Raw genomic sequence first — 16,514 nt, 5'->3', positions numbered from 1 at the left:
GGCGGCCATACATGGCGCTCTGCAGATGCAGATGACCGCTGCGCTCTATAGAGGTGGCCTTTCATGGCGCTCTGCAGATACAGATGACCGCTGCGCTCTATAGAGGCGGCCATACATGGCGCTCTGCAGATACAGATGACCGCTGTGCTCTATAGAGGCGGTCATACATGGCGCTCTGCAGATGCAGATGACCGCTGCGCTCTATAGAGGAGGCCATACATGGCGCTCTGCAGATGCAGATGACCGCTGCGCTCTATAGATGTGGTCATACATGGCGCTCTGCAGATGCAGATGACCGCTGCGCTTTATAGAGGTGATCATACATGGCGCTCTGCAGATGCAGATGACCGCTGCGCTCTATAGAGACAGACACGTGGCGCTCTGCAGATGCAGATGACCGCTGCGCTCTATAGAGACAGACACGTGGCGCTCTGCAGATGCAGATGACCGCTGCGTTCTATAGAGGTGATCATACATGGCGCTCTGCAGATGCAGATGACCGCTGCGCTCTATAGAGGTGGTCATACATGGCGCTCTGCAGATGCAGATGACTGCTGCGCTCTATAGAGACAGACACGTGGCGCTCTGCAGATGCAGATGACCGCTGCGTTCTATAGAGGTGATCATGCATGGCGCTCTGCAGATGCAGATGACCGCTGCGCTCTATAGAGGCGGCCATACATGGCGCTCTGCAGATGCAGATGACTGCTGCGCTCTATAGAGACAGACACGTGGCGCTCTGCAGATGCAGATGACTGCTGCGCTCTATAGAGGTGGCCATACATGGCGCTCTGCAGATGCAGATGACCGCTGCGCTCTATAGATGTGGCCATACATGGCGCTCTGCAGATGCAGATGACCGCTGCGCTCTATAGAGGCGGCCATACATGGAGCTCTGCAGATGCAGATGACCGCTGCGCTCTATAGAGACAGACACGTGGCGCTCTGCAGATGCAGATGACCGCTGCGCTCTATAGAGACAGACACGTGGCGCTCTGCAGATGCAGATGACCGCTGCGTTCTATAGAGGTGATCATACATGGCGCTCTGCAGATGCAGATGACCGCTGCGCTCTATAGAGGTGGTCATACATGGCGCTCTGCAGATGCAGATGACTGCTGCGCTCTATAGAGACAGACACGTGGCGCTCTGCAGATGCAGATGACCGCTGCGTTCTATAGAGGTGATCATGCATGGCGCTCTGCAGATGCAGATGACCGCTGCGCTCTATAGAGGCGGCCATACATGGCGCTCTGCAGATGCAGATGACTGCTGCGCTCTATAGAGACAGACACGTGGCGCTCTGCAGATGCAGATGACTGCTGCGCTCTATAGAGGTGGCCATACATGGCGCTCTGCAGATGCAGATGACCGCTGCGCTCTATAGATGTGGCCATACATGGCGCTCTGCAGATGCAGATGACCGCTGCGCTCTATAGAGGCGGCCATACATGGAGCTCTGCAGATGCAGATGACCGCTGCGCTCTATAGAGGCGGCCATACATGGCGCTCTGCAGATGCAGATGACCGCTGCGCTCTATAGAGGCGGCCATACATGGCGCTCTGCAGATGCAGATGACCGCTGCGCTCTATAGAGGCGGCCATACATGGCGCTCTGCAGATGCAGATGACCGCTGCGCTCTATAGAGGCGGCCATACATGGCGCTCGGCAGATGCAGATGACCGCTGCGCTCTATAGAGGTGGCCATACATGGCGCTCGGCAGATGCAGATGACCGCTGCGCTCTATAGAGGTGGCCATACATGGCGCTCGGCAGATGCAGATGACCGCTGCGCTCTATAGAGGCGGTCATACATGGCGCTCTGCAGATGCAGATGACCGCTGCGCTCTATAGAGGCGGCCATACATGGCGCTCTGCAGATGCAGATGACCGCTGCGCTCTATAGAGGCGGTCATACATGGCGCTCTGCAGATGCAGATGACCGCTGCGCTCTATAGAGGCAGCCATACATGGCGCTCTGCAGATGCAGATGACCGCTGCGCTCTATAGAGGCGGCCATACATGGCGCTCTGCAGATGCAGATAACCGCTGCGCTCTATAGAGGCGGCCATACATGGCACTCTGCAGATGACCGCTGCGCTCTATAGAGGCGGCCATACATGGCGCTCTGCAGATGCAGATGACCGCTGCGCTCTATAGAGGTGGCCTTACATGGCGCTCTGCAGATGCAGATGACCGCTGCGCTCTATAGAGACAGACACGTGGCGCTCTGCAGATGCAGATGACCGCTGCGCTCTATAGAGACAGACACGTGGCGCTCTGCAGATTCGGACGACCGCTGCGCTCTATAGAGACAGACACGTGGCGCTCTACACGTTCTCACTTACTTCCAGAAAGCTTCGCTGGCGCTGAATTTGGATCCGTTTCCGGAGACGTTCTGTGGGGGGGGAACACATGACACGTGTGATACATCGGACCCTCGCGTGTAATTGCCCCTCCCCCAGGACCCCTCTTACCAGGCACAGTGGGGCGTAGTCGGGGGCATCACAGGACCAGGGCAGGGGGCTCTGGAAGGATTTTCCCAGGTAATAGAAGGTCCAGGCGATTATAACGTTATAATATAAGGACACCAGAGCGGAGACCAGGAGCATGCCGATGCCGATACCTGCGGAGGGCGAGACACGTCATACGGGGGGCCGTCCACCCAGGGGCCACTCACAACCTCACTCACCTTTAAGGATGGGGCAGCACTTCCACACAGTGATGGGTCCGGCCGCACCATACTGACCCAAGCTCAGCTCCATGAGGAAGAGCGGCAGGCCGGTGAAGAAGAGCATGATGGAGTACGGGATGAGGAAGGCTCCTGGGGGGAGGAGAACAAGAGGATGAGGGAGGGGCCAATACTAAACCAATCAGATGCCAGCTCTCATGTAGAGAAAAGGGCAGCCGGGATCTGGTTGGTTGCTATGGGCAACTCCTTCACTGTGCCAGCACTGCCCATAGCAACCAATCAGCTTCTCGCTCATGTAGAGAAAATGAAAGCCAGGCTCCGATTAACACTAAGAACTGCCTGTGGTAACCAATTAGATCGCGGCTTTCATTTATTTATACGTGAAAGCTAGCAGCTGATTGGCTTCTATGGATAACTCCACTGTCCCATTACTGCCACATCCTGGCTTTCATTTTCACTACATGAGAGCTAGAATGTGATTGGTTGGTATGTGTAGTAACGGTACAGTGGCGTTACCCATAGAAACCAATCACATCCTGGCTTTCATTTTCTCTACATGAGAGCTAAAAGATGATTGCCATAGCAACCATAAGCAATGTAACCCTTTAACCGCTGATACGCATAAAAATGGGGGCCATAAGGGTCCGGGAATAAAGTAATAGCGCCGCCCCGCTGCCAAAATTCTCACGGGTGATAGCCGTCACCAGGCCCTGCTCGGTTTTAGAGCCAATTGGGGCTGATTAACCCCCTAAATACCGCTGTCAATCGTGACATCGGTATGCAAGTGGTTAAAAGACCCCCTCAAGCAGGATTTACCCCCACGATTGTAATCGCGGGTGCAGATGGTTGCCATGGTACCCTGAGGTCATCTGCCGATCCCAGGGTACGGTGGCCTGCGAGTCACTGACCGGTCTCCGGCCCGGTGGTACACGAGTCCTGCAGAGCGAGGAACCAGCGATCAGAGTAAAAAATATTCATGTCCCACAGCGGACAGAGAAAAGGGAAAATAAAGTGTAAAAAACATCGTCACGTCCGGAACAAACTGATCTATAAAACTGGCTCGTTATTTACTCTGTACGGCGAATACCGTGAAACAAAATAATAAAAAACACACCAACAATGGCACTTTTCCATTATACGGACACAAAAAAATTGAGGAAAAAGCAATTAAAAATTACTATGTGCCCCAAAATGGGACAAAAAAAGTTCTCCAACTCATCGCACAATATATGGGGGTGCGACAATATATAGCGGTGCGACAATATATGGGGCACGACAATATATAGCGGTGCGACAATATATGGGGCACGACAATATATAGCGGTGCGACAATATATGGGGCACGACAATATATAGCGGTGCGACAATATATGGGGCACGACAATATATAGCGGTGCGACAATATATGGGGCACGACAATATATAGCGGTGCGACAATATATGGGGCACGACAATATATGGGGGACTACAATATATGGGGGCACTACACTGTATCGGTGCACTACATTATATGGGGGCGCGACAATATATAAGGCACTACAATATATGGGGCACGACAATATATGGGGGACTACAATATATGGGGGCACTACACTATCGGTGCACTACATTATATGGGGGCGCGACAATATATAAGGCACTACAATATATAGCGGTGCGACAATATATGGGGGCTCTACACTATTGGTGCACTACAATATATGGGGGCATAATGTATGCGGGTGCGACAATATATGAAGTCTCTACACTATCGGGGCACTACAATATATGGGGTTGCGACAATATATGGGGGCTCTACACTGTATAGGGGCACTACACTGTATAGGGGCCACTACACTATATGTAAAAAAAATCAGCAAATGTCACCCGCAAACTATTCTGCCAAAATCTATGCTCCAAAAGCCAAAGAGCTTCCTCCATCTCAGCCCTAACGTGTGGCCTAACAGTAATTTCTGGTTACATATGGGGGAGCACCGCGTTTGAGAAAGTGAGAAAGTGAAAGTACTACTGCTCATCTCTGTCACAGGAAGGTAACTAATGCTAATATTGTAGGTGATTATTATGTGCTCTCTGTACAATATGTGAACTATATGTGCGATATGTGCAATGTACTATTTGCTGTCTGTAGCTGTCATCTGTCTATCACACTCTATCTATCCCTCCATGTATTCATCTATCCATCCCTCTATCTATCCATCCGTTCATCTATCCTTTCATCCATCTATCCCTCTAGCTACCCATCCATATGGCTCTCTATCTATCCATCCGTTCATCTATCCTTTCATCTATCCCTCCAGCTACCCATCCATATTGCTCTCTATCTATCCACGACTCTCTATCTATCCATCCATCTATGACTATCTATCTATCCATCTATCTATCCATCCCACTATCCATCCATCCATTTATCCACATCTGTCTATCCATATCTTATCTGTACCAAAAAGAATGAAGCTCTGACTGAGGTAGCAGTTAGGATGAGTGGCCTACAGGAGGACTGCCAGGCGCAGGAGGACTTGGGTCCTGACAGTGCCACTGCTGCCATATCTTCACCCTCATCAGATGATGAGTTTGACTTTGACAAGTATTTGGATAACATGGAGCAGGCAAAGCCTTGCCGCAAGGAAAAAGATTTCACTCCGTCTCCTATAGCAGATTGACCAGATTTCAGCAAAATGTTTCACTTGCTCTCAAAGAAATAGAAAAATTCAACCGTTCATCAAAAACTGACTGTGCGCGAGGCAATTCCTTTATACCCGGAAACTGTTAGAGATGATACCCATGTGGTCACGGCTTTGCCTCCAACCCAAGTTCTAAAGTTGTATTCCAATAAATATATATTATGTTCTATCTTAATATCTTGATTATTGTATCATAAAAATGATTAAATGTCTGATGTTCACATTGTACTACAATAAATTTTTCACTTAAATATAAGCAATATATGTGGGAGTCGGAGTCGGTGTAAGGGAGATTGAGGAGTCGGAGTCGCGGAGTCGGTGTAAGGGAGATTGAGGAGACGGAGTCGCGGAGTCGGTGTAAGGGAGATTGAGGAGTCGGAGTCGTGGAGTCGGTGTAAGGGAGATTGAGGAGTCGGAGTCGGTGTAAGGGAGATTGAGGAGTCGGAGTCGTGGAGTCGGTGTAAGGGAGATTGAGGAGACGGAGTCGCGGAGTCGGTGTAAGGGAGATTGAGGAGTCGGAGTCGTGGAGTCGGTGTAAGGGAGATTGAGGAGTCTGAGTCGGTGTAAGGGAGATTGAGGAGTCGGAGTCGTGGAGTCGGTGTAAGGGAGATTGAGGAGACGGAGTCGTGGAGTCGGTGTAAGGGAGATTGAGGAGTCGGAGTCGTGGAGTCGGTGTAAGGGAGATTGAGGAGACGGAGTCGCGGAGTCGGTGTAAGGGAGATTGAGGAGTCGGAGTCGTGGAGTCGGAGTAAGGGAGATTGAGGAGTCGGAGTCGTGGAGTCGGTGTAAGGGAGATTGAGGAGTCGGAGTCGTGGAGTCGGTGTAAGGGAGATTGAGGAGACGGAGTCGTGGAGTCGGTGTAAGGGAGATTGAGGAGTCGGAGTCGTGGAGTCGGTGTAAGGGAGATTGAGGAGACGGAGTCGCGGAGTCGGTGTAAGGGAGATTGAGGAGTCGGAGTCGTGGAGTCGGAGTAAGGGAGATTGAGGAGTCGGAGTCGTGGAGTCGGTGTAAGGGAGATTGAGGAGTCGGAGTCGTGGAGTCGGAGTAAGGGAGATTGAGGAGTCGGAGTCGTGGAGTCGGTGTAAGGGAGATTGAGGAGTCGGAGTCGTGGAGTCGGTGTAAGGGAGATTGAGGAGTCGGAGTCGTGGAGTCGGTGTAAGGGAGATTGAGGAGTCGGAGTCGGTGTAAGGGAGATTGAGGAGTCGGAGTCGTGGAGTCGGTGTAAGGGAGATTGAGGAGTCGGAGTCGCGGAGTCGGTGTAAGGGAGATTGAGGAGACGGAGTCGCGGAGTCGGTGTAAGGGAGATTGAGGAGACGGAGTCGTGGAGATTGAGGAGTCGGAGTCGTGGAGTCGGTGTAAGGGAGATTGAGGAGTCGGAGTCGTGGAGTCGGTGTAAGGGAGATTGAGGAGTCGGAGTCGTGGAGTCGGTGTAAGGGAGATTGAGGAGTCGGAGTCGTGGAGTCGGTGTAAGGGAGATTGAGGAGTCGGAGTCGTGGAGTCGGTGTAAGGGAGATTGAGGAGTCGGAGTCGGTGTAAGGGAGATTGAGGAGTCGGAGTCGTGGAGTCGGTGTAAGGGAGATTGAGGAGTCGGAGTCGCGGAGTCGGTGTAAGGGAGATTGAGGAGACGGAGTCGCGGAGTCGGTGTAAGGGAGATTGAGGAGTCGGAGTCGCGGAGTCGGTGTAAGGGAGATTGAGGAGTCGGAGTCGCGGAGTCGGTGTAAGGGAGATTGAGGAGTCGCGGAGTCGGTGTAAGGGAGATTGAGGAGTCGCGGAGTCGGTGTAAGGGAGATTGAGGAGTCGCGGAGTCGGTGTAAGGGAGATTGAGGAGTCGCGGAGTCGGTGTAAGGGAGATTGAGGAGTCGCGGAGTCGGTGTAAGGGAGATTGAGGAGTCGCGGAGTCGGTGTAAGGGAGATTGAGGAGTCGCGGAGTCGGTGTAAGGGAGATTGAGGAGTCGCGGAGTCGGTGTAAGGGAGATTGAGGAGTCGCGGAGTCGGTGTAAGGGAGATTGAGGAGTCGCGGAGTCGGTGTAAGGGAGATTGAGGAGTCGCGGAGTCGGTGTAAGGGAGACTGAGGAGTCGCGGAGTCGGTGTAAGGGAGATTGAGGAGTCGCGGAGTCGGTGTAAGGGAGATTGAGGAGTCGCGGAGTCGGTGTAAGGGAGATTGAGGAGTCGGAGTCGGTGTAAGGGAGATTGAGGAGTCGGAGTCGGTGTAAGGGAGATTGAGGAGTCGGAGTCGGTGTAAGGGAGATTGAGGAGTCGGAGTCGGTGTAAGGGAGATTGAGGAGTCGGAGTCGGTGTAAGGGAGATTGAGGAGTCGGAGTCGGTGTAAGGGAGATTGAGGAGTCGGAGTCGTGGAGTCGGTGTAAGGGAGATTGAGGAGTCGGAGTCGGTGTAAGGGAGATTGAGGAGTCGCGGAGTCGGTGTAAGGGAGATTGAGGAGTCGCGGAGTCGGTGTAAGGGAGATTGAGGAGTCGCGGAGTCGGTGTAAGGGAGATTGAGGAGTCGCGGAGTCGGTGTAAGGGAGATTGAGGAGTCGCGGAGTCGGTGTAAGGGAGATTGAGGAGTCGGTGTAAGGGAGATTGAGGAGTCGGTGTAAGGGAGATTGAGGAGTCGGTGTAAGGGAGATTGAGGAGTCGGTGTAAGGGAGATTGAGGAGTCGGTGTAAGGGAGATTGAGGAGTCGGTGTAAGGGAGATTGAGGAGTCGGTGTAAGGGAGATTGAGGAGTCGGTGTAAGGGAGATTGAGGAGTCGGAGTCGGTGTAAGGGAGATTGAGGAGTCGGAGTCGGTGTAAGGGAGATTGAGGAGTCGGAGTCGGTGTAAGGGAGATTGAGGAGTCGGAGTCGGTGTAAGGGAGATTGAGGAGTCGGAGTCGTGGAGTCGGTGTAAGGGAGATTGAGGAGTCGGAGTCGGTGTAAGGGAGATTGAGGAGTCGGAGTCGGTGTAAGGGAGATTGAGGAGTCGGAGTCGGTGTAAGGGAGATTGAGGAGTCGGAGTCGGTGTAAGGGAGATTGAGGAGTTGGTGTAAGGGAGATTGAGGAGTCGGAGTCGGTGTAAGGGAGATTGAGGAGTCGGAGTCGGTGTAAGGGAGATTGAGGAGTCGGAGTCGTGGAGTCGGTGTAAGGGAGATTGAGGAGTCGGAGTCGGTGTAAGGGAGATTGAGGAGTCGGAGTCGGTGTAAGGGAGATTGAGGAGTCGGAGTCGGTGTAAGGGAGATTGAGGAGTCGGAGTCGGTGTAAGGGAGATTGAGGAGTCGGAGTCGGTGTAAGGGAGATTGAGGAGTCGGAGTCGTGGAGTCGGTGTAAGGGAGATTGAGGAGTCGGAGTCGGTGTAAGGGAGATTGAGGAGTCGCGGAGTCGGTGTAAGGGAGATTGAGGAGTCGCGGAGTCGGTGTAAGGGAGATTGAGGAGTCGCGGAGTCGGTGTAAGGGAGATTGAGGAGTCGCGGAGTCGGTGTAAGGGAGATTGAGGAGTCGCGGAGTCGGTGTAAGGGAGATTGAGGAGTCGCGGAGTCGGTGTAAGGGAGATTGAGGAGTCGCGGAGTCGGTGTAAGGGAGATTGAGGAGTCGCGGAGTCGGTGTAAGGGAGATTGAGGAGTCGAGGAGTCGGTGTAAGGGAGATTGAGGAGTCGGTGTAAGGGAGATTGAGGAGTCGGTGTAAGGGAGATTGAGGAGTCGGTGTAAGGGAGATTGAGGAGTCGGTGTAAGGGAGATTGAGGAGTCGGTGTAAGGGAGATTGAGGAGTCGGTGTAAGGGAGATTGAGGAGTCGGTGTAAGGGAGATTGAGGAGTCGGAGTCGGTGTAAGGGAGATTGAGGAGTCGGAGTCGGTGTAAGGGAGATTGAGGAGTCGGAGTCGGTGTAAGGGAGATTGAGGAGTCGGAGTCGTGGAGTCGGTGTAAGGGAGATTGAGGAGTCGGAGTCGGTGTAAGGGAGATTGAGGAGTCGGAGTCGGTGTAAGGGAGATTGAGGAGTCGGAGTCGGTGTAAGGGAGATTGAGGAGTCGGAGTCGGTGTAAGGGAGATTGAGGAGTCGGTGTAAGGGAGATTGAGGAGTCGGTGTAAGGGAGATTGAGGAGTCGGAGTCGGTGTAAGGGAGATTGAGGAGTCGGAGTCGGTGTAAGGGAGATTGAGGAGTCGGAGTCGTGGAGTCGGTGTAAGGGAGATTGAGGAGTCGCGGAGTCGGTGTAAGGGAGATTGAGGAGTCGCGGAGTCGGTGTAAGGGAGATTGAGGAGTCGCGGAGTCGGTGTAAGGGAGATTGAGGAGTCGCGGAGTCGGTGTAAGGGAGATTGAGGAGTCGCGGAGTCGGTGTAAGGGAGATTGAGGAGTCGCGGAGTCGGTGTAAGGGAGATTGAGGAGTCGCGGAGTCGGTGTAAGGGAGATTGAGGAGTCGCGGAGTCGGTGTAAGGGAGATTGAGGAGTCGGTGTAAGGGAGATTGAGGAGTCGGTGTAAGGGAGATTGAGGAGTCGGTGTAAGGGAGATTGAGGAGTCGGTGTAAGGGAGATTGAGGAGTCGGTGTAAGGGAGATTGAGGAGTCGGTGTAAGGGAGATTGAGGAGTCGGTGTAAGGGAGATTGAGGAGTCGGTGTAAGGGAGATTGAGGAGTCGGTGTAAGGGAGATTGAGGAGTCGGAGTCGGTGTAAGGGAGATTGAGGAGTCGAAGTCGGTGTAAGGGAGATTGAGGAGTCGGAGTCGGTGTAAGGGAGATTGAGGAGTCGGAGTCGGTGTAAGGGAGATTGAGGAGTCGGAGTCGTGGAGTCGGTGTAAGGGAGATTGAGGAGTCGGAGTCGGTGTAAGGGAGATTGAGGAGTCGGAGTCGGTGTAAGGGAGATTGAGGAGTCGGAGTCGGTGTAAGGGAGATTGAGGAGTCGGAGTCGGTGTAAGGGAGATTGAGGAGTCGGAGTCGGTGTAAGGGAGATTGAGGAGTCGGAGTCGGTGTAAGGGAGATTGAGGAGTCGGAGTCGGTGTAAGGGAGATTGAGGAGTCGGAGTCGGTGTAAGGGAGATTGAGGAGTCGGAGTCGGTGTAAGGGAGATTGAGGAGTCGGAGTCGTGGAGTCGGTGTAAGGGAGATTGAGGAGTCGGAGTCGTGGAGATTGAGGAGTCGGAGTCGTGGAGTCGGTGTAAGGGAGATTGAGGAGTCGGTGTAAGGGAGATTGAGGAGTCGTGGAGTCAGTGTAAGGGAGATTGCGGAGTCGGAGTCGTCGAGTCGGTGTAAAGGAGATTGAGGAGACGGAGTCGCGGAGTCGGTGTAAAGGAGATTGAGGAGTCGTGGAGTCGGTGTAAGGGAGATTGAGGAGTCGCGGAGTCGGTGTAAGGGAGATTGAGGAGTCGGAGTCGGTGTAAGGGAGATTGAGGAGTCGGAGTCGGTGTAAGGGAGATTGAGGAGTCGGAGTCGGTGTAAGGGAGATTGAGGAGTCGGAGTCGGTGTAAGGGAGATTGAGGAGTCGGAGTCGGTGTAAGGGAGATTGAGGAGTCGGAGTCGGTGTAAGGGAGATTGAGGAGTCGGAGTCGGTGTAAGGGAGATTGAGGAGTCGGAGTCGGTGTAAGGGAGATTGAGGAGTCGGAGTCGGTGTAAGGGAGATTGAGGAGTCGGAGTCGGTGTAAGGGAGATTGAGGAGTCGGAGTCGTGGAGTCGGTGTAAGGGAGATTGAGGAGTCGGAGTCGTGGAGTCGGTGTAAGGGAGATTGAGGAGTCGGAGTCGTGGAGTCGGTGTAAGGGAGATTGAGGAGTCGTGGAGTCGGTGTAAGGGAGATTGCGGAGTCGGAGTCGCAGGTTGGGCTTTCCGACTCCACAGCCCTGGAAACAGGTTTTGTAAATTTTGCTGGAAAAATGAGAAATTTCTACTAAACTTTTAACCCTTTAACATCCTAACAATGTAAAATTACGTTTTAAAAACGATGCGGCTGTGAAGTGACAGACGTGACAGTTTATTAGTTATGGCGTCCAGCAGGACGGACTGCTCCAAGGACAAAGACTGAAAGTTTGAAAATTGTGAATTTTTCTGAATTTTTGACAAAATTCCAACATTGTAACAAATAAAACACAAAAAATATCGACCTAAATTTACCACTAACAAAAAGAACAATATGTCACGAAAAAACAATCACCGGGAGCCGTTGAAGCTCCAGAGTTATTACCTCAAAGTGACACTGGTCATGAAGGTGAATATTGGCTCAGACACTAAGGGGTTAACAAAGCAAATACCCCAGAAACGGTGCAAACACCCCCGAGTCCCCGGGCCTCATATATCACGACTGTGCACTGATAGAATAGCCATGACCCGGCCAATCAGGAATCAGCTTTCATTTGTCCAGAGCAGTGTAAGAAATGAGACTTCGGCTGTGATTGGTTGCTAGGGGCGACAGAGGACCCGGCCATTCGTTTTCCATCGGTTTGGTTCATATTTCAGATATTTGTAGAATGTTCTGCAGACGGCGCTGAGGTAAAGAGCGTGTGAAACTGACCAAGATGGCGTCTCCTGCAGCCGCTTACTCCACGTTCTTGTCTACCTCTCATCAGGATTCAATGGCCGCCAATAATGGCAACAACCCATAGCAGCATCGCGGTTACTGTCCGCCATTATGGATCAGCTCTGGTGACCGCTGAGAGCCCAACACCGGCCTCCAGTTACCACTCCTCAGTGATGACCGCACGCTGCATTACTCCCTATGGGGAGCTGTCAGTGACCGGCAGCACGGGACATGGTGGTGACCGCTCCTCAGTGATGACCGCACGCTGCATTACTCCCTATGGAGAGCTGTCAGTGACCAGCAGCACAGGACACGGTGGTGACAGCTCCTCAGTGATGACCGCACGCTGCATTACTCCCTATGGAGAGCTGTCAGTGACCAGCAGCGCAGGACATGGTGGTGACAGCTCCTCAGTGATGACCGCACGCTGCATTACTCCCTATGGAGAGCTGTCAGTGACCAGCAGCACAGGACACGGTGGTGACAGCTCCTCAGTGATGGCCACACACTGCATTACTCCCTATGGAGAGCTGTCAGTGACCGGCAGCACGGGACATGGTGGTGACCGCTCCTCAGTGATGACCGCACGCTGCATTACTCCCTATGGAGAGCTGTCAGTGACCAGCAGCGCAGGACATGGTGGTGACAGCTCCTCAGTGATGGCCACACACTGCATTACTCCCTATGGGGAGCTGTCAGTGACCGGCAGCGCGGGACATGGTGGTGACCGCTCCTCAGTGATGACCGCACGCTGCATTACTCCCTATGGAGAGCTGTCAGTGACCAGCAGCGCAGGACATGGTGGTGACAGCTCCTCAGTGATGACCGCACGCTGCATTACTCCCTATGGAGAGCTGTCAGTGACCGGCAGCACGGGACATGGTGGTGACCGCTCCTCAGTGATGGCCGCACACTGCATTACTCCCTATGGGGAGCGGTCAGTGACCGGCAGAGCAGGACATGGTGGTGACTGCTCCTCAGTGATGACCGCACGCTGCATTACTCCCTATGGGGAGCGGTCAGTGACCGGCAGAGCAGGACATGGTGGTGACTGCTCCTCAGTGATGACCGCAGGCTGCATTACTCCCTATGGGGAGCGGTCAGTGACCGGCAGAGCAGGACATGGTGGTGACTGCTCCTCACACATTCCTGGTGTTGGGGTCGTGTCCGGACGTGTCCGCTCTCCCACCTGTCACATTCCCCATCAGATTACACAGCACGCCTCAGATCATATATACCAGGGGCCGCACAAAGAGCCGAACGGGGAGGGACTACCACTCTCATCATGGAACTAGTGCGGCCGGTCCGACCGGAGCCACCCAAAATCATTTACTATAAATAAGGACACCTCAGCCGGTAATTACTAGGAATCCTCCGCCACGTGCATCTCCAGGACCGCGCCCGCATCTAATGTACACCCCGGGGTCAGAAGAGGCGATATCAGACACAAGTCTTATTACAGTACAGGGTGATATAAGAGGGGCGGTAATATCACATCTTATTACAGTACAGGAGATATAAGAGGAGCGGTGATATCACATCTTATTACAGTACAGGTGATATCACATCTTATTACAGTACAGGGTGATATAAGAGGAGCGGTGATATCACATCTTATTACAGTACAGGGTGATATAAGAGGAGCTGTGATATCACATCTTATTACAGTACAGGTGATATAAGAGGAGCTGTGATATCACATCTTATTACAGTACAGGTGATATAAGAGGAGCTGTGATATCACATCTTATTACAGTACAGGGGATATAAGAGGAGCGGTGATATCACATCTTATTACAGTACAGGAGCTATAAGAGGAGCGGTGATATCACATCTTATTACAGTACAGGTGATATAAGAGGAGCTGTGATATCACATCTTATTACAGTACAGGGGATATAAGAGGAGCGGTGATATCACATCTTATTACAGTACAGGGGATATAAGAGGAGCGGTGATATCACATCTTATTACAGTACAGGGAGATATAAGAGGAGCGGTGATATCACATCTTATTACAGTACAGGTGATATAAGAGGAGCGGTGATATCACATCTTATTACAGTACAGGGAGATATAAGAGGAGCGGTGATATCACATCTTATTACAGTACAGTGATATAAGAGGAGCGGTGATATCACATCTTATTACAGTACAGGGAGATATAAGAGGAGCGGTGATATCACATCTTATTACAGTACAGGGGGATATAAGAGGAGCGGTGATATCACATCTTATTACAGTACAGGAGATAAGAGGAGCGGTGATATCACATCTTATTACAGTACAGGAGATATAAGAGGAGCGGTGATATCACATCTTATTACAGTACAGGTGATATAAGAGGAGCGGTGATATCACATCTTATTACAGTACAGGTGATATAAGAGGAGAGGTGATATCACATCTTATTACAGTACAGGTGATATAAGAGGAGCGGTGATATCACATCTTATTACAGTACAGGTGATATAAGAGGAGCGGTGATATCACATCTTATTACAGTACAGGAGATATAAGAGGGGCGGTGATATCACATCTTATTACAGTACAGGTGATATAAGAGGAGCGGTGATATCACATCTTATTACAGTACAGGTGATATAAGAGGAGCGGTGATATCACATCTTATTACAGTACAGGGAGATATAAGAGGAGCGGTGATATCACATCTTATTACAGTACAGGTGATATAAGAGGAGCGGTGATATCACATCTTATTACAGTACAGGGAGATATAAGAGGAGCGGTGATATCACATCTTATTACAGTACAGGAGATATAAGAGGCGCGGTGATATCACATCTTATTACAGTACAGGAGATATAAGAGGAGCGGTGATATCACATCTTATTACAGTACAGGAGATATAAGAGGAGCGGTGATATCACATCTTATTACAGTACAGGAGATATAAGAGGAGCGGTGATATCACATCTTATTACAGTACAGGGAGATATAAGAGGAGCGGTGATATCACATCTTATTACAGTACAGGAGATATAAGAGGAGCGGTGATATCACATCTTATTACAGTACAGGAGATATAAGAGGAGAAGTGATATCACATCTTATTACAGTACAGGGAGATATAAGAGGAGCGGTGACATCACATCTTATTACAGTACAGGGAGATATAAGAGGAGCGGTGACATCACATCTTATTACAGTACAGGGAGATATAAGAGGAGAGGTGATATCACATCTTATTACAGTACAGGGAGATATAAGAGGAGCGGTGACATCACATCTTATTACAGTACAGGTGATATAAGAGGAGCGGTGATATCACATCTTATTACAGTACAGGGTGATATAAGAGGAGCGGTGATATCACATCTTATTACAGTACAGGGTGATATAAGAGGAGCGGTGATATCACATCTTATTACAGTACAGGGTGATATAAGAGGAGCGGTGATATCACATCTTATTACAGTACAGGGTGATATAAGAGGAGCGGTGATATCACATCTTATTACAGTACAGGCGATATAAGAGGAGCGGTGATATCACATCTTATTACAGTACAGGCGATATAAGAGGAGCGGTGATATCATCTTATTACAGTACAGGAGATATAAGAGGAGCGGTGATATCACATCTTATTACAGTACAGGAGATATAAGAGGAGCGGTGATATCGCATCTTATTACAGTACAGGAGATATAAGAGGAGCGGTGATATCGCATCTTATTACAGTACAGGGAGATATAAGAGGAGCTGTGATATCACATCTTATTACAGTACAGGTGATATAAGAGGAGCGGTGATATCACATCTTATTACAGTACAGGTGATATAAGAGGAGCGGTGATATCGCATCTTATTACAGTACAGGTGATATAAGAGGAGCGGTGATATCGCATCTTATTACAGTACAGGGAGATATAAGAGGAGCGGTGATATCGCATCTTATTACAGTACAGGGAGATATAAGAGGAGCTGTGATATCACATCTTATTACAGTACAGGTGATATAAGAGGAGCGGTGATATCGCATCTTATTACAGTACAGGTGATATAAGAGGAGCGGTGATATCGCATCTTATTACAGTACAGGAGATATAAGAGGAGCGGTGATATCGCATCTTATTACAGTACAGGGAGATATAAGAGGAGCGGTGATATCGCATCTTATTACAGTACAGGAGATATAAGAGGAGCGGTGATATCACATCTTATTACAGTACAGGTGATATAAGAGGAGCGATGATATCACATCTTATTACAGTACAGGGAGATATAAGAGGAGCGGTGATATCGCATCTTATTACAGTACAGGTGATATAAGAGGAGCGGTGATATCGCATCTTATTACAGTACAGGAGATATAAGAGGAGCGGTGATATCGCATCTTATTACAGTACAGGGAGATATAAGAGGAGCGGTGATATCGCATCTTATTACAGTACAGGAGATATAAGAGGAGCGGTGATATCACATCTTATTACAGTACAGGTGATATAAGAGGAGCGATGATATCACATCTTATTACAGTACAGGGAGATATAAGAGGAGCGGTGATATCGCATCTTATTACAGTACAGGAGATATAAGAGGAGCGGTGATATCACATCTTATTACAGTACAGGAGATATAAGAGGAGCGGTGATATCATATCTTATTACAGTACAGGAGATATAAGAGGAGCGGTGATATCGCATCTTATTAC

The 16,514-nt window shown here is 50.6% G+C and overlaps 1 pseudogene; it reads right to left on the bottom strand.

Moving 5' to 3' along the window:
* Positions 1 to 16,514, bottom strand: part of LOC141243505 (sodium-dependent proline transporter-like) — a 67,247-nt pseudogene that overhangs the window by 23,136 nt on the left and 27,597 nt on the right.

This window comes from Phyllobates terribilis, unplaced genomic scaffold (genome assembly GCF_046119375.1).
Source record: "Phyllobates terribilis strain yellow unplaced genomic scaffold, ASM4611937v1 Scaffold_2__4_contigs__length_985480577, whole genome shotgun sequence".
Classification (NCBI taxonomy): Eukaryota; Metazoa; Chordata; class Amphibia; order Anura; family Dendrobatidae; genus Phyllobates; species Phyllobates terribilis.
This window is presented reverse-complemented; position numbering and strand designations above follow the sequence as displayed.